Source organism: Ambystoma mexicanum (genome assembly GCF_040938575.1).
Source record: "Ambystoma mexicanum isolate Mex_15411 chromosome 12 unlocalized genomic scaffold, UKY_AmexF1_1 Mex_chr12_unloc.2, whole genome shotgun sequence".
Classification (NCBI taxonomy): Eukaryota; Metazoa; Chordata; class Amphibia; order Caudata; family Ambystomatidae; genus Ambystoma; species Ambystoma mexicanum.
In genome coordinates this window covers 10,059,499-10,078,639 of record NW_027182323.1, presented here as the reverse complement: position 1 = coordinate 10,078,639, position 19,141 = coordinate 10,059,499, and the positions used below count along the sequence as shown (strand labels likewise).

Genomic DNA, 19,141 nt, shown 5'->3' with positions numbered 1-19,141 from the left:
AAGATCATCCAACTCCCCCCACATTTCATCATAAAGGTCTGCCTTATCTCGTTTTACGAAACATTGTCCTTTCAAACCTCGATAAAGCTCTAACATCCAAAATCCACTCCTCCACTGTCGGCTTTTTCCGTGTCTTCCAGACCTTCAACACCTGTTTGGCTGCCACCAACAAAACTTTATGCACTGCACACAACGTCACCCAACTCACAGTACGCCCACCTCCATAAGACAAAAATATAACTGCCAAGGGATTGCATGGATAGACAATATTCCAGATCTGGTCGATCCTGTCAAGAACCTCCCTCCAAAAGCCTCCACCCTTTCACAATGCCATAACATATGTAACAGAGTACCCCGTTCTTTCCCACAACCCCAACATAAAGCATCATCAACCAAACCTAATTTGCACATACATGCTGGAGTCCAATAGATCCTGCCCACTATCCTTTGATGGATGTAGCGTAATTGCAAATCCACTTTGGCTGTCGTCGGCACTCTCCAAATCTTATGCCATTCTCTCAATGCTACCTCCCTACCCAACTCCTCTGTCCATGATAACCTCAACTTTTCCCACGAATCCAACCATTGCCTGTCCGGAAGCATAAACTGCGTAAACGTAGACACCCTTTGGAAACCCATCTCCAAAAGACCAAAGTTCTCCGGCTTTTTCAAAAAAGGAGCATCCAACATCTCTCTCCGCTCAACGAGTAAAGCCACCAAAATATTATACCTCCGCAACTCCCTGTTCCTCAAATCAAATTTCTCTACCAAACTCTCAAAAGGCACTACCCCAGCCTCATTCCACACATCTCCAATAGTCAAAACCCCTCTCTGAATCCAAGTCTTCCAAGACAGTACCTTATTATCAAACAGCAGACCAGGATTATGCCAAAGTGAGGCCTCCTCATAAAGATATAAACCCTGACCAGTACCAACAATCCACAACGACAACGCCTCTTTAGTAGCCAACACAGATTTCAAACACTCTACCTTCTTAGGCAACTTCCCAAAAGAAAATAAACATTTAATATCATAAGGCAAAAACCGCTGCATCTCAATTTGTACCCACCACGACATCCGGTTCAGATCAATACCATAGTAACAAGACTCTTCAACAAGAAACCACTACAATAATTTCTCAAAACCGGATACCCAAATCCTCCATCTTTAACACTCTTGACCATAATGTACCAGGGAATCCTGGCCCTCTTAGTAATGCCTTAGCATCTAAGATTTTAAATGTAATATTCTCATCTCTCGACAAAGCATAACTCTGTTGTAAGTCACCAAGTACCCTTTCAAGCTCCACCAATCTGGCTTCACCCCCCCTACGCATCCGTGCAGTCCAGTTCATCAGTTCCCCTCTAACAGAAACTTTAAAAGCATCCCACACCACCATATTGTCTGCCGTACCCTCATTCATCTAAAAAAAAAAAAAAAAACAGGTATGAAATTCATTAATGCGTCCACAGAATCCTGGTTGCTTAACACAACAGGTTTCAACCTCCATCTACTAAGATCCTGCCTCTCAGCAAATAACATCAACTTGGTCATTACCATTGAGTGATCCGAAATGTGCCGTTCACCCATAAACACCTCCCTTACATTCTCAACCAGTCTATCCGACATCAATATGTAGTCAAGCCTAGAATAAGAATCATGTACCAGTGAATAAAATGAGAACCCCCTATCCCTCCAATGAAAATGTCTCCAGGTATCCACCAAGTTATAAACATCCAAAAAGTCTCGAAACTCCCTACTCGATTTTTGCCCAGTAAACCTGCACATCGATGACCTATCCATCTTGGGGTCAATCACACAATTAAAATCCCCTCCCAAAACAATAATTTCACCTCCCATATCACTAAGCCTCCCCTTTAGCGAATCAAAAAAGGGCCCCCCACCCGCACATGGCACATACACAGATCCCACAGTTAACAGCAAGCCCTCACATTTAAGATCAATAAGTATAATACGCCCCTTGTCATCCATACTCACTTTTTCAACACATGCTTTCAAGCCTTTCTTCAACAATATTCCAACAACTCGGGAGTTGGAGGAGTAGCAATTCAAGAAAACCTTTGTATATCTCGAATTATTCAGTGAATCACCAGACCCATCAATTAAATGTGTTTCTTGCAAGATCGCCACATCAACTTTCTCCCTCCAAAGTTTAGCCAAAATGTTCTTCCTCTTCCGCACACAGTTCAACCCTTACACATTCCAAATACACAACGAAACAGGCCCCTTCATAACTCACTAAAACACTCCATATCTCCACATAGACTCATAACTATCATTCGTCCACAAACCATCTATTAAACACTGTGACAATCATCCAGCCCATCCCATAAAGTGGAGCAACACATGTCTCAACCCCCCACCCCGCTCTACACATAAAACAAAAAACACACACACAGTCAAGACAGCCTTAATTGTAAGAAACCCAGTATAACATAGGTCTCAACAAAATACCATTATGTACAAAATCATAACCCATTCCAACTATCACCTCAGAACCCTATGCCCAATATTTTCACTATCAGAATAACCTCCTCAAAAATCCTCAGCAACAAGTCCCAGAACGCACACCAAAACCAACAAACATCTGCAACAAGACTTCAACTACTATTTATAGTGTAAAAGCATGGATAAGTACCAACCCTTCCACCAAACGTCAACACCCCAAATAGAACTATTGACAACAGCCATCCCAAGCCTGCATGCGCAAACTGGAATTAAGATAAACAAATTGGAAGCCAACTCAAACAAAAGGAGCCCAAATCTAAACAGCAGTTGCTCCAACCACCCCTTCCCCACCAGTGCCATTGCACAACAGCACAGTCATCAATCACAAAGCACACATCCCCATAAAAAATGCCAATCTCACCATTACTCTCCCATAGGGCCAGAATATAAGGGAAAAGATGCAACAATTAAACAGCACCCACCCCTGTTCACCGCCATGACCATTGAGCACATGTCTTCCATCAAATAAGATACGACATGCATAGCAGAATCCACAGAGTCTCTATCTACCGTAAGACTCCATCAAAAGGCATTAAATGTCCGTTGAACAGTATAGTTCATAACAAGAACATGCAAACAGTAGATAATGCATTCAAAGCATTAGTCTGCAGACGGACCAACTCTCAACCAACCAACGCTCACACACTGAAACAAAAGGTCAGCATAAGGTACTTCCTGGACGGAATGCAGGCAGAATCCAGGCATGCACTAGTCCACACACCAGCACATATCAGGGCATATCACTTCTTCTCCCCATTTATATTGTTTAATTGAAGGATAAAGTCATGAGATGGGTGTAAACGAGCATGCCAGTAAGTCTGGACTAAAAGCAGTGTACAACAAGTTAACATCAACTCGGTTGCTGATGTACATTTGATTTCCCCATACACCTGAGAGGCCCTGGGTTGGTTACCTTCTTTGATGATTAAATCATCTTTGTTGCCCTTGATACAGGCAGAACAGGCTTGAAGTGAGTGGCAATAGAAAGATATGTATTAGTCTCTTTGGGACAGCTCATAAGCCAATCAGCAGCCTATCCTGCCACACATAGCTCTGCAGGGACGTTGGTGGGCAAAATGAAGACGTGTGTTGATCGAGATGGTTATACTTATAATTGAATGGACTTAAAATCTCAAATCGCCCAAAAATGTTCTGGTAAATACTTATACCTTCCTAGGTATGGAGATGGTTCATCATGCCAGGTATGAGCCCGGATAGCTCAGTGATACTTTGTTTTTCACTTTTAAAGAAAGCAACACATAATTATTATTTCACCTTTCTCAAGCAATTGAGGTGCACTGGCAGTCATCTGTGGTACATATTAAAGTACTGGAATAGCAGGTTGTTCTGACGACCAGGGCTGAGAAATGGCTGGAATAACAGGGCAGCATGAGGTCATGATTGAGGTGCACGGACAGAGCTATCTGTGTGTGAGCAGTGCTAGATTACTTTGGGGGTGCTGTTTATGGTAATGTACATTTGATTTCCCAATACCCCAGAGAGGTCCTGGGTTGGTTACCTTCTTTGATGATTAAATCATCTTTGTTGCCCTTGATACATGTTGCACCCCGGAAAAAGGGAGGGTGGGTGGAGTTTGCTAAAGTTGGTTGATTGACAGAGATAGCAATATGTTTGCTTTGGCAGGTGTGCAGGATTATTGTTGCTGTTGACTTGCTAATACTCTGTGATGTCATGTCATTCTCGACGTGCATTTCGTTTTTGTTGCTCCCGAAAAAAAAAATCAATGAAGAGTTAATTACATTTTGTTTTTTAAAAGCAGATGTGAATGTCTGTCCCAGTTACTTTTTATGAGCCACAGGCTTTTAGGGTGCATCAGTAACCCTTGTGCATGGGTGGATGCAAAGAACCTTACTTGATTGCGAGTGATGAAAAGTGTTGAGTATTCCAGTTCATAGGAGCACATTTATACAGGCATATTTTCTCTGTCTTGCTGGGACTGTCTTATTGATAATTCTGCATGAAGACTTACGAAAAGAAATTAACAAAATATTAACATGATGTGAAATAAAATGCGAGGATGCAGGCTTTAACACAATTATTTATGAAGATGATGCAAAGTATCTGCTGTACCACTGAGCGACTGCCCATGTGAGTTATTACAGTATATATGTGAGCTGCTTGCCACAGTATTTTCATGCTGCAAAGTAAATGGAGGCTGGAAAAAAGATTTGTAAAGTGAAATCGAAATTGATCTGCATTGCAGGACCGAGATTGTTTCTGGCATCCAGTCATTGCTTTTGGAATTCCTATGAAAGAAATGTATGAAACACATGCCACAGCCAGAAATTCATGATGGCACTTGCAGGTACATGTGGGACATGGTTCATATATACATATGCTCCCTGGTGGTCTAGTGGTTAGGATTCGGCGCTCACCGCCGCGGCCCGGGTTCGATTCCCGGTCAGGGAAAGCACATTTTTTTTTATCCTAAGTTGTTATTATTAGTGTGATTGGTTTTCTGTTTGAACGTATTTTCATAAATGTTTACTTCGCTATGGTATTTCAACTTAAAAGTACAGAGACCATCCCAAAATGTGATGAATGAGTTCGATAAGAGAACGTATCTCATTCACTGTAGTCTTGAGAAAACAGTAACTTTGTACATTTTTTTTGGTCAGTGTACTGCTGCTAAAACGCGGACAGAAACAGCCCTTGCAGACTTCTTGGTAATTTAGGCGAACAGGTATGGACCATTACTGTCAGCACGCGTGTAAGCCGTCCGTTTTGTCATCTCTGATATGTCTCTCTTACCAGTGGTATTTCGGAATCGTTTACTCTTCCGTGCTAGGGTGGATAAAAGGAAAAGGAAAGCTCCGCTTGTTGTGATTTGAGAAATACAACACTACACTGAGTAACCCTTGCTGTACTGGTGATACTGGGCGGGCGCCCTTCATACTGGGAGGAGACGGGCAGAAGAGGCTTGAAGTGAGTGGCAATAGAAGGATATGTATTAGTCTCTTTGGGACAGCTCATAAGCCAATCAGCAGCCTATCCTGCCACACAAAGCTCTGCAGGGACGTTGGTGGGCAAAATGAAGACGTGTGTTGATCGAGATGGTTATACTTATAATTGATCGGACTTAAAAAGTCAAATCACACAAAAGTGTTCTGGTAAATACTTATACTTACCTAGGTATGCAGATGGCATGTCAGTTCATAAATGGGCCCGGATAGCTCAGTCGGTAGAGCATCAGACTTTTAATCTGAGGGTCTAGGGTTCAAGTCCCTATTCGGGCGGATATTTTGTTTTTCACTTTTAAAGAAAGCAACACAGAATTATTATTTCACCTTTGTCAAGCAATTGAGGTTCACTGGCAGTCGTCTGTGGTACATATTAAAGTACTGGAATAGCAGGTTGTTCTGGCGATCAGGACCGAGAAATGGCTGGACTATCACAGGCAGCATAAGGTCATGATTGAGTTGCACTGACAGAGCTATCTGTGTGTGAGCAGTGCTAGATTACTTTTGGGTGCTGTTTATGGTAATTGAGGTGTGTTGTGCACAGCTAGGCGTGGGTCCCTGGTGGTGAAGAAACTGGGTGTTTTGCGGGCCAGGTTTGAGGTGCATTGGCAGAGCTGTGTAGGGGCAGGGATTGTCGACAGGCACGTGAGAGTTGAGGTACACTAGCAAAATAGTTGGATCCAGTTCTGACATTGGAGGTGATGCCACAGCTCCGGATTGAGGTGCATTGATGGAGCTGTTCGTAGAGAACGTGGCCATCAAAACAGGTCTAGGAAGTGGAGGACATTGGTAATGATTGCAACTTCTTACCCTACCCCAAAAACCCAATGATGAATAATTAGGGATGAGGTGCCAGCAACTCTACGCCCCAATACATGACTTAAAAGGCCCCTCTTATAGAAAAAACAAAGATACTCACGGAATAGGGGCTCTGACATATTTAGCTGTGAACTATCCTTCAGCAAAGTAAGGGACAGGGGATGTAGCTCAGTGGTAGAGCGCATGCTTCGCATGTATGAGGCCCCGGGTTCAATCCCCGGCATCTCCAGGTTTTTCTTTTGGCTTTAATCGTTTCTTTTAAACAATGATAAATTCTGTCCATAGCCACAAGGGTAGAGACAACGTCCTCGAAAACCTAAGCTTGGTTGAGATCAAGCAAATTACGTTTACCATTTTCATCATTAACAATCTGTGGGCCATGACACTAAAATATATTTAAAAAGTAGCATATCGAGATCCACAAAAGAAATATCAATATTTTTGTGGACATTCATCAGTGATAGAACTTGTTTTGCTCTTTGTGTGACTTTGCTGCTGGACACCACTCACAATCAGGAGCATGTGGGGTGCTTGTGTTGCTGAGGGATTGTATGGGTTCTGTGTGAATGTGCACCCCACATCTAGCCCTCTTATCTGGGCTAGAATGTGGAATTCCTGTGTGAAAAGGATTGTGTCCTGTGTATGAGTAAAGTTAGGCGCATGTGTAAAGCAGTCATCGGTCAATATAGGCATATTGTCGATAAAACCAACCAGGTAATGACAGAAGTGCAGGCCAACGCCAGTGTTGTGAAAAATGTTAATGCAAAAATTCCCAAATACGGAACGCACCTCCAAGCACCACAGAAGACTCTCTATTTTCTGCCTTCTTACCTCCCTCTCTTCCTCAGTCCTGCATCCCTCCTTCCATTTTCCCCCATCCCATCCTCCCTCTTTTGTTTTTTTCCTTCCTCCAAGGCCCTTTGGAACAGATGCAATCGCCCATGTATATTGCAGTGCCATACCCAGTTTCCATTGGGTAGAGGGAAACAACACATGAGAAGGGAGACAGCTATTAACTGTCCATGGCCATTCTAATCTGTTTGGCTATTCCCACCCACTACGTGCCCCTCTACACCCAACACGCATTCTCCTGATATCTCTATGTGCTAGATTTGTGATAGAGTGACTTCGGTAAATTTCGGCCTGCCAATGTTATTTCTAAGCAGTCTGATGAGTGTTAATTGCTTAAGCGCAGTTGTAAAATTCATTGTAAATTCGCTGTTCGTGTATAGAAATACCTGAACAAAGTGTGCTTTCAGGCACTTGATTTTTATCTGTTTCTTGCAGGTCCTGTTAAAAACAGGCACTGACACGGGAAATAGTTTTTGCTTGTGCATAGGAATTGTATATGTTTTTTGTGAGACACTGCTATCTTATGCCCATGTATAGGTTCAGCTGTTTTCGTAAGGTACTGCCAGTAAGCAGTGGCTGGCAAATGCCTAACCCATGCCAACACAATAGCCAAAACTGTTGGCTTTGCCAATGCTTGTTTTAATTATGTTTTTAAGGCTCGATGAATTTTCCGAAGGCACTGTTTGCAAGGTGGATATTATCAATAGCCGGATGACAATTTGAAACATTTTTGAATGAAACCCAGTGTGGCATTAGCTCAAAAAATGTGTTGAGTGGAACATGGGAGGGATGCATGGCTAACTATTCATAAGTAGAAACAGACATATGATGGTTCTAGGTGGTCATATGGTGTACTTCATAAACCTAATTAATGCAAGTACCTCTTGGTTTTGCACCATGCTTCAGTAACAACCATGATGGGATCGGCTTTATGAATGGGGTGTTGTTTTAATGGAAGGGCACCTTGCAGTGATTGTCACAGGCAATGGGGGCAATTAGAATTCAAAGAGATGGAGGTTAACTTTCATTGTAATAGGGTAGGGCATGAAACTAGTACTGTATACCATCGGGGGAATAACAGGACTCTGGAAAGTTTCAACACACTCTTCATAGAAAGTATACACATGGCTATGGTGACCTTCATAGCTATCGGTTCCTAGTCATTCATTTACTGATGACACGTAAAAGGGATGCACACGCAATGTCGAAATATGTTCAGCTTGGCTAAAAAGGACATACGTGTCCCCCTAGACTTATCTATAGTGATGGCTAGAATAAGAACAGAAGAAAGGTACTGCAGAGTGATTTAATGGAGACGTGACGCAACTCCCCGACTTCAGAACTCACTCAATTTTAAATACATGAACAATTTCTGAATTAGCACAGGTTGTTCACATGCAACCTTCGTTATTCCCAAGATAACCTGTGTAACTGGGGCTAGGGTAAACAGCGCTGGAGCAGTGCAGCAGCCTATCCCCGAGGTGCATCGTTGCAAACCCTGAAGTTTTTTTATCATATGCCATCTCAGGAAATGTGTGTGATTGGTGTTTCAAAATTAGAGACTCTGACAACGTCATCTTTATAACAGATATAGACATAGATTCACACAGGGTATTGTGTACGTTTGCAGATAGTCATATTAATGCACTCTGCCACACTCTATGTCCATCTATGATACTAAAGCACTTAAATGCACAGGACATGGTCATCCATGTCTTATGCAAGTCCTTTCTATTGCGCACAGTCTAGCCAGCCACGTCCATGAGGCACATGGTATAATTGAATGCATTTCTTTTGTACTATATGCTATAACATAGTGGTACAATCCCCCCTTTCACGTACACCACATCCCTTAAACATCTGTGCCCTTTTCTCAGCCACCAATGCTCTCTCTTCCCAAATGTCCACCCAGATGCTTTTCCTATTTCCCAGATGTTAAGGCGCTCTGTTTGGTCCATCAGGGTTTGTATGGCCAGGGGGCAGAATAAATTCCTGCCTTACATCCCGAGCCGAGCTTTGCGGTCAGCTAACGCCTGTCTGATGACTGTTCCTACGGTCAGGTATAGCCGTATTGGCGGCCGCTCCTCTTCAGTGGCCGATGTAGCTCTCTTGAACCGTCTCTATCCTTCGCTTAGAACTACCCCTGTTCACTGTGCATTGAGCAAAGCTCTTAAAACGCTCCTCTTTTAGGCTTTTTCTTTCGCTGTGTTACAGCGAACATCAAGATGCTTTTGGGCGAACTTTGTGCTTTATCAATAAAATTCAATCCAACACATACACTGAGTTAATCCAAGAGGTTTGACGGAAGCCATGTCTGTATTTTGGGGGAAAATTAACAGAGAAGAGACAAGACATTAAAAGCAGATGTGACACTATAGATGACTGTTTGGCCCAGACCTATTTCTATTCGAAGCACTACTGATATAAGTACCAACCTTATTCTCCCACGAAGCGAAGAAAACGTTTATACATTCCTTTGGGGAGGGAAGAAATCGCGCATAGCATACTCAGTGCTGACCAGGAGGAAGGTGGAGTAGGCCTCCCAGACTTAAAGGAGTACTATGGAGAGCCCCAACTTCGGATTGTCGTAGATATTTTAAAGGAGAGTAAATACAAACAATGGGTAGACCTTGACAATTGTTTGTTGTCTCCAGTCACCCTGGGTAAGTGCTTGTGGGTTCCCCACAGGCAATTAGCGGTTGGAATATGGATGCACCCCATTCTTGCCACATTATGGCGATTGTGGAGCAAATTGAAGGAAATGTAAGGAGTGACATCCTGGCCCTCACCTCTTAGTTTTTTGTGGGCCCCTCCAATTAGGGATAAAATACACAAACCGGCCGGGTATCAGCCCCACTATAAAGTTGGACTGATGACAGCGGGCCAGTTATGTCAGGAAGGTACATTCTTGAGCAAGACGGAATTGGATGAGGTGTTGCATGAAAAGTTTATGCCCACATTTATGTTTTTACAACTGAAAGGTGTTTCAACAGATCGTTGTTGAGAAGGGTATCTAAATCGGTCGTTTACACCATTCAAGCAAGTCTTAGATAAGCAAACAGGCTCTAGAGGCCTCATCGCAAACTTATATAATGCATTGATAGCCAGAAGATGCACGCACTCTCCCAGAGCTAAAGTATTATGGGACAGAGACTTGGGTATACAAGAAGGCGAAGATTTATGGCTAACCATCTATTGGACGGTTTGGTCATCGACGATTGCTGTGCAATATGAAATGCATAATTACAATTTGCTTCAAAGATGGCAATTGACCCCATAGAGATTAGCCAAGGTGCATCAGGGGCTAAGTCTGCTATGTTGGAGAGGGTGTGGTAACATCGGTACCTATTGGCATATTTGGTGGGAATGTCTATTAGTCCAATTGTTTTGGAAAGAGGTTTTTGCAAGGGGAAATGAAATAGATGGAATTGAAAGTCCCCTTTCCTCGATGCTGTTACTATTTGATCAATAGGAAGTGGGAGATCTGCATATCAGATTGGCCCATATGGCAAGGAATTTACTGTTATCGGAGGGTGTGTATGGCAAACCACTCGAAGAGCCTACATCTTCCGACACAGAGAGAATGGATCAGTAAGCTTTTCAAATATTTGAGATGGAGAGCATGATAGACTCAGAATGGCTTCCATTTATATTGTTTTTTTTTAATTTTTTTAAATCACTTTATTTCTTATTTTCAACAATAGTCAACAAATAACAGTAACATCAACTAAAGTCATTGAACTGCATAACATACAATAGTGGGAAGCAATACAACAGAAATTCATATCATAACCCCGTATCCCACCATCATAAACTGTAAAATCAATCAAAAATCAAATCAAATGTACCAAACAAACAACAACATACTAACAAGACCACACAAACAACCACTCAAACAACACAAAACCCCCCACCCCCAAAACTACAGTACTTGAAAGTAAACCAGTGCACTCCACTCCATAACACAACTTAGCCTTATCCATAAAGATCATCCAACTCCCCCCACATTTCATCATAAAGGTCTGCCTTATCTCGTTTTACGAAACATTGTCCTTTCAAACCTCGATAAAGCTCTAACATCCAAAATCCACTCCTCCACTGTCGGCTTTTTCCGTGTCTTCCAGACGTTCAACACCTGTTTGGCTGCCACCAACAAAACTTTACGCACTGCACACAACGTCACCCAACTCACAGTACGCCCACCTCCATAAGACAAAAATATAACTGCCAAGGGATTGCATGGATAGACAATATTCCAGATCTGGTCGATCCTGTCAAGAACCTCCCTCCAAAAGCCTCCACCCTTTCACAATGCCATAACATATGTAACAGAGTACCCCGTTCTTTCCCACAACCCCAACATAAAGCATCATCAACCAAACCTAATTTGCACATACATGCTGGAGTCCAATAGATCCTGCCCACTATCCTTTGATGGATGTAGCGTAATTGCAAATCCACTTTGGCTGTCGTCGGCACTCTCCAAATCTTATGCCATTCTCTCAATGCTACCTCCCTACCCAACTCCTCTGTCCATGATAACCTCAACTTTTCCCACGAATCCAACCATTGCCTGTCCGGAAGCATAAACTGCGTAAACGTAGACACCCTTTGGAAACCCATCTCCAAAAGACCAAAGTTCTCCGGCTTTTTCAAAAAAGGAGCATCCAACATCTCTCTCCGCTCAACGAGTAAAGCCACCAAAATATTATACCTCCGCAACTCCCTGTTCCTCAAATCAAATTTCTCTACCAAACTCTCAAAAGGCACTACCCCAGCCTCATTCCACACATCTCCAATAGTCAAAACCCCTCTCTGAATCCAAGTCTTCCAAGACAGTACCTTATTATCAAACAGCAGACCAGGATTATGCCAAAGTGAGGCCTCCTCATAAAGATATAAACCCTGACCAGTACCAACAATCCACGACGACAACGCCTCTTTAGTAGCCAACACAGATTTCAAACACTCTACCTTCTTAGGCAACTTCCCAAAAGAAAATAAACATTTAATATCATAAGGCAAAAACCGCTGCATCTCAATTTGTACCCACCACGACATCCGGTTCAGATCAATACCATAGTAACAAGACTCTTCAACAAGAAACCACTACAATAATTCTCAAAACCGGATACCCAAATCCTCCATCTTTAACACTCTTGACCATAATGTACCAGGGAATCCTGGCCCTCTTAGTAATGCCTTAGCATCTAAGATTTTAAATGTAATATTCTCATCTCTCGACAAAGCATAACTCTGTTGTAAGTCACCAAGTACCTTTTCAAGCTCCACCAATCTGGCTTCACCCCCCCTACGCATCCGTGCAGTCCAGTTCATCAGTTCCCCTCTAACAGAAGCTTTAAAAGCATCCCACACCACCATATTGTCTGCCGTACCCTCATTCATCTAAAAAAAAAAACAAAAAACAGGTATGAAATTCATTAATGCGTCCACAGCAACCTGGTTGCTTAACACAACAGGTTTCAACCTCCATCTACTAAGATCCTGCCTCTTAGCAAATAACATCAACTTGGTCATTACCATTGAGTGATCCGAAATGTGCCGTTCACCCATAAACACCTCCCTTACATTCTCAACCAGTCTATCCGACATCAATATGTAGTCAAGCCTAGAATAAGAATCATGTACCAGTGAATAAAATGAGAACCCCCTATCCCTCCAATGAAAATGTCTCCAGGTATCCACCAAGTTATAAACATCCAAAAAGTCTCGAAACTCCCTACTCGATTTTTGCCCAGTAAACCTGCACATCGATGACCTATCCATCTTGGGGTCAATCACACAATTAAAATCCCCTCCCAAAACAATAATTTCACCTCCCATATCACTAAGCCTCCCCTTTAGCGAATCAAAAAAGGGCCCCCCACCCGCACATGGCACATACACAGATCCCACAGTTAACAGCAAGCCCTCACATTTAAGATCAATAAGTATAATACGCCCCTTGTCATCCATACTCACTTTTTCAACACATGCATTCAAGCCTTTCTTCAACAATATTCCAACAACTCGGGAGTTGGAGGAGTAGCAATTCAAGAAAACCTTTGTATATCTCGAATTATTCAGTGAATCACCAGACCCATCAATTAAATGTGTTTCTTGCAAGATCGCCACATCAACTTTCTCCCTCCAAAGTTTAGCCAAAATGTTCTTCCTCTTCCGCACACAGTTCAACCCTTACACATTCCAAATACACAACAAAACAGGCCCCTTCATAACTCACTAAAACACTCCATATCTCCACATAGACTCATAACTATCATTCGTCCACAAACCATCTATTAAACACTGTGACAATCATCCAGCCCATCCCATAAAGTGGAGCAACACATGTCTCAACCCCCCACCCCGCTCTACACATAAAACAAAAAACACACACACAGTCAAGACAGCCTTAATTGTAAGAAACCCAGTATAACATAGGTCTCTACAAAATACCATTATGTACAAAATCATAACCCATTCCAACTATCACCTCAGAACCCTATGCCCAATATTTTCACTATCAGAATAACCTCCTCAAAAATCCTCAGCAACAAGTCCCAGAACCCACACCAAAACCAACAAACATCTGCAACAAGACTTCAACTACTATTTATAGTGTAAAAGCATGGATAAGTACCAACCCTTCCACCAAACGTCAACACCCCAAATAGAACTATTGACAACAGCCATCCCAAGCCTGCATGCGCAAACTGGAATTAAGATAAACAAATTGGAAGCCAACTCAAACAAAAGGAGCCCAAATCTAAACAGCAGTTGCTCCAACCACCCCTTCCCCACCAGTGCCATTGCACAACAGCACAGTCATCAATCACAAAGCACACATCCCCATAAAAAATGCCAATCCCACCATTACTCTCCCATAGGGCCAGAATATAAGGGAAAAGATGCAACAATTAAACAGCACCCACCCCTGTTCACCGCCATGACCATTGAGCACATGCCTTCCATCAAATAAGATACGACATGCATAGCAGAATCCACAGAGTCTCTATCTACCGTAAGACTCCATCAAAAGGCATTAAATGTCCGTTGAACAGTATAGTTCATAACAAGAACATGCAAACAGTAGATAATGCATTCAAAGCATTAGTCTGCAGACAGACCAACTCTCAACCAACCAACGCTCACACACTGAAACAAAAGGTCAGCATAAGGTACTTCCTGGACGGAATGCAGGCAGAATCCAGGCATGCACTAGTCCACACACCAGCACATATCAGGGCATATCACTTCTTCTCCCCATTTATATTGTTTAATTGAAGAATAATGTCATGAGATGGGTGTAAACGAGCATGCCAGTAAGTCTGGACTAAAAGCAGTGTACAACAAGTTAACATCAACTCGGTTGCTGATGTACATTTGATTTCCCCATACACCTGAGAGGCCCTGGGTTGGTTACCTTCTTTGATGATTAAATCATCTTTGTTGCCCCTGATACAGGCAGAACAGGCTTGAAGTGAGTGGCAATAGAAAGATATGTATTAGTCTCTTTGGGACAGCTCATAAGCCAATCAGCAGCCTATCCTGCCACACATAGCTCTGCAGGGACGTTGGTGGGCAAAATGAAGACGTGTGTTGATCGAGATGGTTATACTTATAATTGATCGGACTTAAAATCTCAAATCGCCCAAAAATGTTCTGGTAAATACTTATACCTTCCTAGGTATGGAGATGGTTCATCATGCCAGGTATGAGCCCGGATAGCTCAGTGATACTTTGTTTTTCACTTTTAAAGAAAGCAACACATAATTATTATTTCACCTTTCTCAAGCAATTGAGGTGCACTGGCAGTCATCTGTGGTACATATTAAAGTACTGGAATAGCAGGTTGTTCTGACGACCAGGGCTGAGAAATGGCTGGAATAACAGTGCAGCATGAGGTCATGATTGAGGTGCACGGACAGAGCTATCTGTGTGTGAGCAGTGCTAGATTACTTTGGGGGTGCTGTTTATGGTAATGTACATTTGATTTCCCAATACCCCAGAGAGGTCCTGGGTTGGTTACCTTCTTTGATGATTAAATCATTTTTGTTGCCCTTGATACATGTTGCACCCCGGAAAAAGGGAGGGTGGGTGGAGTTTGCTAAAGTTGGTTGATTGACAGAGATAGCAATATGTTTGCTTTGGCAGGTGTGCAGGATTATTGTTGCTGTTGACTTGCTAATACTCTGTGATGTCATGTCATTCTCGACGTGCATTTCGTTTTTGTTGCTCCCGAAAAAAAAATCAATGAAGAGTTAATTACATTTTGTTTTTTAAAAGCAGATGTGAATGTCTGTCCCAGTTACTTTTTATGAGCCACAGGCTTTTAGGGTGCATCAGTAACCCTTGTGCATGGGTGGCTGCAAAGAACCTTACTTGATTGCGAGTGATGAAAAGTGTTGAGTATTCCAGTTCATAGGAGCACATTTATACAGGCATATTTTCTCTGTCTTGCTGGGACTGTCTTATTGATAATTCTGCATGAAGACTTACGAAAAGAAATTAACAAAATATTAACATGATGTGAAATAAAATGCGAGGATGCAGGCTTTAACACAATTATTTATGAAGATGATGCAAAGTATCTGCTGTACCACTGAGCGACTGCCCATGTGAGTTATTACAGTATATATGTGAGCTGCTTGCCACAGTATTTTCATGCTGCAAAGTAAATGGAGGCTGGAAAAAAGATTTGTAAAGTGAAATCGAAATTGATCTGCATTGCAGGACCGAGATTGTTTCTGGCATCCAGTCATTGCTTTTGGAATTCCTATGAAAGAAATGTATGAAACACATGCCACAGCCAGAAATTCATGATGGCACTTGCAGGTACATGTGGGACATGGTTCATATATATATATGCTCCCTGGTGGTCTAGTGGTTAGGATTCGGCGCGCCGCGGCCCGGATTCGATTCCCGGTCAGGGAAAGCACATTTTTTTTTTATCCTAAGTTGTTATTATTAGTGTGATTGGTTTTCTGTTTGAACGTATTTTCATAAATGTTTACTTCGCTATGGTATTTCAACTTAAAAGTACAGAGACCATCCCAAAATGTGATGAATGAGTTCGATAAGAGAACGTATCTCATTCACTGTAGTCTTGAGAAAACAGTAACTTTGTACATTTTTTTTGGTCAGTGTACTGCTGCTAAAACGCGGACAGAAACAGCCCTTGCAGACTTCTTGGTAATTTAGGCGAACAGGTATGGACCATTACTGTCAGCACGCGTGTAAGCCGTCCGTTTTGTCATCTCTGATATGTCTCTCTTACCAGTGGTATTTCGGAATCGTTTACTCTTCCGTGCTAGGGTGGATAAAAGGAAAAGGAAAGCTCCGCTTGTTGTGATTTGAGAAATACAACACTACACTGAGTAACCCTTGCTGTACTGGTGATACTGGGCGGGCGCCCTTCATACTGGGAGGAGACGGGCAGAAGAGGCTTGAAGTGAGTGGCAATAGAAGGATATGTATTAGTCTCTTTGGGACAGCTCATAAGCCAATCAGCAGCCTATCCTGCCACACAAAGCTCTGCAGGGACGTTGGTGGGCAAAATGAAGACGTGTGTTGATCGAGATGGTTATACTTATAATTGATCGGACTTAAAAAGTCAAATCACACAAAAGTGTTCTGGTAAATACTTATACTTACCTAGGTATGCAGATGGCATGTCAGTTCATAAATGGGCCCGGATAGCTCAGTCGGTAGAGCATCAGACTTTTAATCTGAGGGTCTAGGGTTCAAGTCCCTATTCGGGCGGATATTTTGTTTTTCACTTTTAAAGAAAGCAACACAGAATTATTATTTCACCTTTGTCAAGCAATTGAGGTTCACTGGCAGTCGTCTGTGGTACATATTAAAGTACTGGAATAGCAGGTTGTTCTGGCGATCAGGACCGAGAAATGGCTGGACTATCACAGGCAGCATAAGGTCATGATTGAGTTGCACTGACAGAGCTATCTGTGTGTGAGCAGTGCTAGATTACTTTTGGGTGCTGTTTATGGTAATTGAGGTGTGTTGTGCACAGCTAGGCGTGGGTCCCTGGTGGTGAAGAAACTGGGTGTTTTGCGGGCCAGGTTTGAGGTGCATTGGCAGAGCTGTGTAGGGGCAGGGATTGTCGACAGGCACGTGAGAGTTGAGGTACACTAGCAAAATAGTTGGATCCAGTTCTGACATTGGAGGTGATGCCACAGCTCCGGATTGAGGTGCATTGATGGAGCTGTTCGTAGAGAACGTGGCCATCAAAACAGGTCTAGGAAGTGGAGGACATTGGTAATGATTGCAACTTCTTACCCACCCCAAAAACCCAATGATGAATAATTAGGGATGAGGTGCCAGCAACTCTACGCCCCAATACATGACTTAAAAGGCCCCTCTTATAGAAAAAACAAAGATACTCACGGAATAGGGGCTCTGACATATTTAGCTGTGAACTATCCTTCAGCAAAGTAAGGGACAGGGGATGGAGCTCAGTGGTAGAGCGCATGCTTCGCATGTATGAGGCCCCGGGTTCAATCCCCGGCATCTCCAGGTTTTTCTTTTGGCTTTAATCGTTTCTTTTAAACAATGATAAATTCTGTCCATAGCCACAAGGGTAGAGACAACGTCCTCGAAAACCTAAGCTTGGTTGAGATCAAGCAAATTACGTTTACCATTTTCATCATTAACAATCTGTGGGCCATGACACTAAAATATATTTAAAAAGTAGCGTATCGAGATCCACAAAAGAAATATCAATATTTTTGTGGACATTCATCAGTGATAGAACTTGTTTTGCTCTTTGTGTGACTTTGCTGCTGGACACCACTCACAATCAGGAGCATGTGGGGTGCTTGTGTTGCTGAGGGATTGTATGGGTTCTGTGTGAATGTGCACCCCACATCTAGCCCTCTTATCTGGGCTAGAATGTGGAATTCCTGTGTGAAAAGGATTGTGTCCTGTGTATGAGTAAAGTTAGGCGCATGTGTAAAGCAGTCATCGGTCAATATAGGCATATTGTCGATAAAACCAACCAGGTAATGACAGAAGTGCAGGCCAGCGCCAGTGTTGTGAAAAATGTTAATGCAAAAATTCCCAAATACGGAACGCACCTCCAAGCACCACAGAAGACTCTCTATTTTCTGCCTTCTTACCTCCCTCTCTTCCTCAGTCCTGCATCCCTCCTTCCATTTTCCCCCATCCCATCCTCCCTCTTTTGTTTTTTTCCTTCCTCCAAGGCCCTTTGGAACAGATGCAATCGCCCATGTATATTGCAGTGCCATACCCAGTTTCCATTGGGTAGAGGGAAACAACACATGAGAAGGGAGACAGCTATTAACTGTCCATGGCCATTCTAATCTGTTTGGCTATTCCCACCCACTACGTGCCCCTCTACACCCAACACGCATTCTCCTGATATCTCTATGTGCTAGATTTGTGATAGAGTGACTTCGGTAAATTTCGGCCTGCCAATGTTATTTCTAAGCAGTCTGATGAGTGTTAATTGCTTAAGCGCAGTTGTAAAATTCATTGTAAATTCGCTGTTCGTGTATAGAAATACCTGAACAAAGTGTGCTTTCAGGCACTTGATTTTTATCTGTTTCTTGCAGGTCCTGTTAAAAACAGGCACTGACACGGGAAATAGTTTTTGCTTGTGCATAGGAATTGTATATGTTTTTTGTGAGACACTGCTATCTTATGCCCATGTATAGGTTCAGCTGTTTTCGTAAGGTACTGCCAGTAAGCAGTGGCTGGCAAATGCCTAACCCATGCCAACACAATAGCCAAAACTGTTGGCTTTGCCAATGCTTGTTTTAATTATGTTTTTAAGGCTCGATGAATTTCCGAAGGCACTGTTTGCAAGGTGGATATTATCAATAGCCGGATGACAATTTGAAACATTTTTGAATGAAACCCAGTGTGGCATTAGCTCAAAAAATGTGTTGAGTGGAACATGGGAGGGATGCATGGCTAAC

The 19,141-nt window shown here is 42.6% G+C and overlaps 2 non-coding genes across 2 annotated transcripts; both read left to right on the top strand.

Annotated features, from left to right (window-relative positions):
* The first annotated feature begins 6,486 nt into the window (after positions 1–6,486).
* Positions 6,487–6,558, top strand: TRNAA-CGC (transfer RNA alanine (anticodon CGC)). The gene has a single exon. It is a non-coding gene; the product is annotated as a tRNA-Ala (tRNA).
* An 11,087-nt stretch (positions 6,559–17,645) lies between these two features.
* Positions 17,646–17,717, top strand: TRNAA-CGC (transfer RNA alanine (anticodon CGC)). The gene has a single exon. It is a non-coding gene; the product is annotated as a tRNA-Ala (tRNA).
* The last annotated feature ends 1,424 nt before the right edge of the window (positions 17,718–19,141 follow it).